Below are 8,419 nucleotides of genomic sequence, written 5' to 3'. Positions count from 1 at the left end.
TAGTCAACTTTTTAAAACGTCTTTTTGCAAGGTTTGGAACACCGAAAGCTTTAATAAGTGATCGGGGAACTCATTTTTGTAATAATCAACTTGAGAAAGTTCTTAAAAGATATGGAGTAACTCATAAAATCTCCACTGCATATCATCCACAAACAAGTGGACAAGTTGAAAATACCAACCGAGCTTTAAAACGTATTCTAGAGAAAATCGTAGGATCAAATCCGAAGTAATGGTCCATGAAATTGGAGGATGCACTCTGGGCTTTTAGAACAGCCTACAAAACTCCAATTGGAACCACACCTTTTAAACTCGTTTACGGAAAAGCATGTCATCTTCCAGTAGAAATTGAACACAAAGCATTTTGGGCTTTGAAGACATGTAATCTTGATTTACATGAAGCTAGACGTCTACGGTTAAGTCAATTAAACGAATTAGAAGAATTAAGACATGAAACATATGAAAATTCGTTAATCTATAAGGAAAGAACGAAGAAATGACATGATAAAAGAATCAGAAGTTCAAAAGAATTTAAAAAAGGAGACAGAGTTCTTCTTTTCAATTCACGATTCAAGCTATTTCCTGGAAAATTGAAATCAAGATGGTCTGGACCATTTATAGTCAAAAGAGTTTTCCCATACGGAACAATAGAATTAATAAATTCAAATGGGATTGAATTTAAGGTTAATGGTCACAGAGTTAAACATTATATAGATGGTCCGATGGAAGTTAACAATGAAGTCAATCATAATTTCACCACCCAAGAAAACCCTAAAAATGAAAACATAAATAAGTTATCAACAACATATGAAAAATCAAAATTGGAAAATAGGGAGGATTCAAATTGGAGTGATGAAGAAGAATTCTTATACAAACCTCCCATTCCAAGAAATGAAGAAAAATGTGAACAAGAAGTTCAAATAGAAGTGAAAGAACCAAGAAAAGAACACCTGAAAAAGGTTTACAAACCAACTCGACTTACTAAAGCAGGAGACCCGGGTGAATTTATCATTTCTTGCTTGCTTAATGATGGTGCTGTATATAATGGACTCGCAGATTTAGGAGCAAGTGCAAATATTATGCCTCTTTCCTTATACAAAAGATTAGGTATGGGTAAATTAAAACCAACCAAAATAGGTGTTCAATCATTTGACCTAACCATTAAACACCTGGTTGGAATAGCAAATAATTTACTTGTTAACGTGGGAAGTTTGACCTTTGTTGCAAACTTCATAGTGATTAATATGGAGGAAAACCTTGATATTCCTCTAATTTTAGGCCGCCCATTTTTAGCAACCACCGAGGCATTCATTGATGTAAGAGAAGTTAGAATGACATTTAGGGATGATGATAAATCAATCACCTTTGTGAACTGAAAGTTTAGATCTCCACCAACCAAAACTGTTAGACCAATAAAAACGCATAAGTGTGGGGAAGATGAAGAAACACTTAATGATGATCCGATCACAAAGAACCCCGTTGATGATAAGAAATTAGATGAACCCGTTTTTAATAGTTCAACGAAGAAACTTTATAAACGGATTCACGATGCTAAGATTAAGGGAAACTTTAAGTTATGTAACCGATTAATATCCAATTTATCGCGAAAAGAAAAGGCGATGTCAGTTGAATTTGTGAAAGCTACGGAGGAAATCAACAAATGGATTGAAGAAAAAGTCAGAGATATACAAATTGTTGATAATCCAATTGAAAATAACGTTAATCACAATTTCAACACCACATCTAACTAAGTGTGGGGAGGTTCGAATCTTTTTAGGGTAATATGTATTTCTGTTAGAGTTAGATGTTCTGTTTTCGTGTAGTTCTCGAAAATGGAACCCGAATGGTCTTTCCCTAGCAGACCCTAAAGAACTAGTCTTCTCCCCCCATTCTAATTTTTTATTTTTTAGGTTTTACGAGATGAAGACTTCCTGTGAATTAAACCATGGTCTAATGCTACACGCTTTGATCACTAAACGTAATAATGACACCCTTCCAAGTGAAATAGTATCATTAATCAGAGGTAAATTGGACGGAGTAAGAAAAGAATCTAGGAACGAAAATAATAAGTTACAGTTTGGTAAAGGAAAATCAAAATCCGCAGCGAAAAGAAGAGCACGGCACCTTGAAAGATGTCACAAATGCGTAAAATTGTCACACGAAGGAAAATGCTCGACGAATCAGACATATTCCAATACCGAATTCGTTACTTTATGCAGAGATGGACCGTTCATATGTTTCGAAGAAAAAAACGTTAAATGCTCGAGGTTACGCCTATGTAGCTATGGAAAACCAATTAGTCCGACTATCTTATGAGTGGGCTAAAGTAGGTCATTAAGAATTCTATTTCACAGGTAAGTATGTACAGTTTTTATTTTTATTTTTATTATTATTTTTAACCTTTTGATAATAAACGCTAAATCGTTCGCTATAAAGTATTAAATTGGTATTCAATAAAATTAGTTTTTGCGACCGAAATTATTGATATCATACAAAAATTTATTACATCACTGCGAAATTTACCGTTTATTCTTAAGATATAAATATCTTTAATCAATCAACCCAAAATATTTCAAAAATTCGTCATGAGTTAAACTAGGTTATGAAACCGAAATTACTTTACCGAAAAGAGGGGTTCATATTTTTGATAATATTTGATTGATTAAAGTGGGATAAAAGCCAAAAATATTTTTAATTTTATTTTTACTTTGTTTTTAAAATTAATATATATAAATATTAAATTGATATTTTAAACTTTTTAAAATCAATATATTTAAGTTTGTAAATATTTGGAAAATTAATATTTTTAATATAAGTTTGTATGTATAAAACCAAAAATATAATATAAGTTTAGTGTGAATTTTTAAATTTTATTAATATGAATTTTTAAAGTTATGCATTTTTAAATTTAAGTTTGGTGTGAATTTAAAAACAAAAATGTACTTTATTTTGTTAAGTTAAAAATATGATTTTTAAAATTCATCGTGAGTTGAAGACTAGGTCGTTGAACCGAAATTGCTCTACCCAAGAGAGGGACGAGAACTTTTATTATCATTATTTTTAATCTTATTGACTTAAAGTACGCCAAAAACATTAAAAAACCCAAAAATCTTTGCTTTTAAAACAACGTTTTAAAATGACGAAATTTTAAAATTTTGTCGAGGGATGGACTAGGTCAACGTACCGAAACAACCTCATCCTAAATAAAAAAGGAAAACAAAATTTTAAATTACTCCATAAATTGTTTTATTATTAAAGGTTTTATATATATAAAAAAAAAACCGCACTCGCGGTACTTTGTGGGTACCCACATCCGCACTCGCGGAGGGTGCAAAACCCAGACTAGATAACTGGTCGACCAGACCAGTTTCAACACACCACACCCAATTTTTTAATTTTTCTGCAAAAAAACCCACAAAAACACTCCAAAATTCGCGATTTTTCACCGATAAACCTCAAATTTTTTGCTAAAATCATGTTGAGAAGGATGCTACCAAGAAGTTACTCAAGAAAATCGGTAATTTCTACATCTAAATACCATTTAATTCGGGTTATTAGTTTTCTTGAACAAAAATATACCTAATTTGATTTTGATGATTTCTAGTGTAATTGTGTTTAAATTGATCGTATATTATGCTTGTATAACCTAGATTGATGCTATTTAACATGATTAGAAGCCTTAAACTTCAATTTTTGAGTAATCTAGGGTTTGTGTTCTTGAGCAAAATTGGGGCTTTTTGATATAAACGGGTTATGGCCGAATTTTGTTGTTAGTTTATACTAAATTGAGTAGTGTAACATGTTTAGGTTGCTAAATGATCAAAACTTTGATCCTAAACATGATTTTCAAAAATTAAAGTGGACTTTTTGAGTCAAAAATGCATGAACTCAATTTAATTGAAATGAATGCCAATTGGAACTTGTTTAATTGCTAGTAATGATTATTTTGACATGTTATTTGAGATAAAAGCTAAAGATCATTGTATACATTCACATATATGTTCATTTGTAAAAGTGTAGAATTGTTAATATTATGAAAATGTGTATAAAGTTTAATATAGATTAAACATGTCATTGTAATTGTTTTGATTTATGATTTTGCTAACACTAATGCATATTTGGATGCACAAAAATTGTGTTTGATATGTTTTGCAGACTGAAAGGGGTGAATCTTCATCCGCATCTCAGGCTCACAATGCTCCTCCTGAGAATGCAACAGAACAGGAGATTAATGACCTATATAGACAAGAACTACCACATCAATACATTCCATATTCAAATATAGAATTGGCAGATTTACATCCTAATTTAAGGTTTGATCGACATTGGATAGATTATCCAAAATACCAGAGGAACTTGCACACCCTTCAGTCTAATGTTGTTGAAGTACCTAGAGTCATAGAATGGGAACCATTAGAAACAGTTGGATTAGCCGGTCCAATCAGAGAATTACTTACACAAAGGTATGGTAATTCTACTTTTACTGATTGGGAACGTTTGTTTAATATACGTAGACGTGTGTATAGAGAATGGTGTGTGGAGTTATTGTGTAGTATTGAAATAAATGATCGGGTATCTACCTTAACCGATCGTAGTTTTTTTAGATTTTTATTAGGAGGAGTGATGCGCCATATGTCTCTACTAGACATGGCTCAGGCTTTGTGTATATATACGCCTGAGGAGTTGGCATCTACTGATTGTCAAGGGTTGATACTTAATGGTAGGATAATTGATGAGAATTTTGATATGAATGGTGTATGGAGTAGAATGACTAGGCATACACGATTTCATGGGGGAATAACTCTTATACTGATATTGATAGAGCTGAGCTAAGAGTAATCCATAGGTTCTTAGCAAATTCGATTACACAGTGAGGTAAGAACAAAGAGAAAGTAAATGAGAATGATTTATTTTATCTCATGTGTATTCGAGACCCACAAAGCGCTATGAGTATACCTTATTGTGTGGGTTATTATTTATCAGCTATAGTTAAGAGTATACAGCCTAATGGGATAATAGGAGGTGGTATCTTTGTTACCCTAATTGCTGAGTATCTTGGTGTCGATAGAAATCGGGGGGGTGGGGGGATTAATAGTTGCAGCACCGGAACCCCGTGATACAAAATTGTTTAAAAGTATATCATGGTGCTAAGGTTTTAAAGAAAAAACATAACGTTGCAGCACCATATGAGGGCTCACACCCACAGGTCGAAAGAGATCAGCAGCAAGGTAACGCGGGAGGGGGGAATGAGATGACAGAAATGCAACTTTTTATGGCTCCTCATGAGTGTGAAATGGCTAGACAACAAGCTTTTCAAGATTGGCATTATCATCAAAACCAAATCATGAGTCATCGTGCACACATAAATGCAACTTACATTGCGACTCCAATGCCCGTATTTCCTCCTTGGACTATACAGACCCGACCACCGTACCCTACATATGACCCAACTCAAGCATTCTACAGTACATACGGCTATGAATGGGATCCATACTGGCACCAGCCTTATCAACCCTGATTTTTTTTATTTTTATTTTTATTTATTTGATAACTTGTAATTTTATACTTTTAATATTTCTTTTGATATTTTAATAGTTTTTATTTTCTAACTTTTATTATTAGATTTTTAATAATTTTTGAATGTGGGGTGATATACCCAACTTCAAAAATATGTATATATATGTTTGTAGTTTTTCTCATGTACAAAACAGGGTAAAACAGCGCATTTTCAAAGACTGGCATTAAGTTCAGCAAAAGCTAGTACTTTTGACGACAAAATGAAAAACAAATGTGATGTAACAACAAGACGGAATGAACAAATGATGTGCACCATTTATCATTCAGCAAACAAACGCCAATATGTTTGGAAACTTTGGTAAAATTTAATCATTTTTCTACGCTAATCACCCTCAATAATTTAAATTGTTACTGAGTTCTTGCAAATGAGGGCATTGCAAGATCTTAAGTGTGGGAAGGGGTTAAATTCTTTCGAATTTTAAAAATTTTTAACTTAAAGCACTTGGTTACCATTAAAAATACTAGTAACGCAGTAGTTGTATTAGAATCTAGTGCTCTCTGATAATAAAGAACAGCCCTAGTCTTATATACTGACTACCCAATTCTAGTAAAATTTTTCAAAATTTTCAATTAAATGAACTCAAAATCATGTTTATACATATTTATGAACGATAAAACTAGGTGTTAACACCAAAATTATTGTTACCTCGGAAAGGACATAAATTGAGAAACAACCCAAAATGTTAAAATTCATTTAAAATGGAATAGAGGACAATAAAAAGGCAAATAAAAGAAAATAAAAGCCAAGTGTGGGAAAATTTACCAAGTTATTTAAAATATATATCACATATTTTTGTACAAATAACTGAAGATACTTTTGTTTTGGACTAAACTAATAAGTTTTTCCCAATTTACTGTAATATATTTGAAAGAAAGATGGATCTACACGATGAATCAATTCCATCATTAAAAGGAAGTAAAGTCTTCCGAAAAAGAAACGCGCTTCTTGATTTAGGTCATGAAGTTGTTGTGATGACCCGGAAATTTCCGATCAAATTTAAACTTTAATCTTTATATGTTCCCGACACGATGAGCAAAATTATGTAATGTTGAGTCTCGAATGTTTTGAAAACTATATTCATATAATCAATTACCCTTTGACCATGCCTAGCGATTCACGAACAATTATATATACATATACATATGTGTGTTTATTAAATTGAGATATATTATATAAAACCTAGAACGGATTAGTGGATATGATTATAAGCTATGAGATCTATTTTATGAACCTGGAAATACTATCAAGGTATTGAATAGATAATACTTTACATGAATGTATTTGTTCGATGTAAGTTTATCGACGAGATTATAAGGTAATATCAAATGATTGAATTATCGGATACATTGAACTATGATTATGAGTCTCTGTTATAAGGTCCACTTTGAATTAGGAAACCCTTACTTTTTAACGTTATTCGGAATAAATGGTAAAGTGATTTACAAGTAAGAACAAAGTATCACTTATTGGGAGTTAGACAAAAGTTAGTGGAGAATCGAATTTTGTAATACTCGATTTATCATATAGAAGGAATAATTAGGATAAGATTCGTTGACTAGATAAACCCATTTGATATGTTATATTAAGATATATTATTTAGAAAGTTAAGAAAATTAAACTAAACATTTACGCATAAAAGAATGAAATCAAATTAAGTTTTAAAGCATAAATGTTATAGGATTTTCGATTTGGTAAGGGATCTTAAATTATATAATTAGTTTTGAAAGGATAACTAGTATGTTATTAGATAAATATTTTAAAAATATGTATAAGATTATAAATTTTAATTTAAATTAGTCATAAAACGTTTTGATATTAAACTAATATTAATAAATAGGCTTTGATAAATAACAAGATTATGAATTATAAAAGTAAATGACCAAAGCACTCAAAAGATTAAGTTACACTTTGAATGAGTTAGTTTTTAATTAATTTAAGTCTAGTTATTAATAAAGGTACGTGTCACAAAATGTTTAATTTTAAATAAAATATTTTGACAAACAACGAGACTTTAATTTATAGAAGGAAATGACCACAACACTCAATTTTATAAGTTATATTTTTATAAAGGTAATTTATTGTTGAGTAAGTCTAATTTTTTGTAAAAGGTACACGTCACGTAACGTAAAAGGCTAGTTTTCTAAACGAACGAAAGTGCGCCCGAAAAACCGAAAGTGGTACATGAGTCGTGAGACCACGACCGTGTCATTTTTGTAAAAATTATATTTTTACCATGAACGTAAATATAATATAATATTTAATTAATTCTAAAGATTAAATATATTAAATATTAAATAATATTAAATCTATATATATAAGTTAATTTTGACGATTCATATGCATGAATGTAAAGTTAGGCATTTTTTGGAAGATTCATGTATGCCACAAAGCGGTTGCCTTTTTTTCTTCATCACTCCGAAATTTCGGAGTTAATGGGTCCCAGGAAACATTCTATATATCTCGAACACGTTTTGGTAAATTTCACAATTCATATATCCATTTATCTCCCTGATTACTCCGCAATATTTAATTAATTTAATATTTTATTTATTATTAAAGATTATTATTATTAATCTATTTATATTAATATTGGTAGTAATATTATTAGTATTATACATAAAATATTACGACGAGGTCATGAGCGGGTCATTTCAAGACAAGTTTTATGAGTAGGATGGGGCTAAGGAAATTATGGGTTATGACTATGGAGGTGATGGGTATGGTTCATGGGTATGCCCGTGAGGTCAATTTGGTAGTTATCATCTCCGTTGCGTCTACGTACCTTTCCTGCAATATTGAACCTCAATATTGATACGTGAGTGCTCATAATTTAATTTTTACATA

The sequence above is a fragment of the Rutidosis leptorrhynchoides genome, chromosome 2, assembly GCF_046630445.1.
Source record: "Rutidosis leptorrhynchoides isolate AG116_Rl617_1_P2 chromosome 2, CSIRO_AGI_Rlap_v1, whole genome shotgun sequence".
Lineage (NCBI taxonomy): Eukaryota > Viridiplantae > Streptophyta > Magnoliopsida > Asterales > Asteraceae > Rutidosis > Rutidosis leptorrhynchoides.
Note: the sequence above shows the minus strand (reverse complement) of the source record.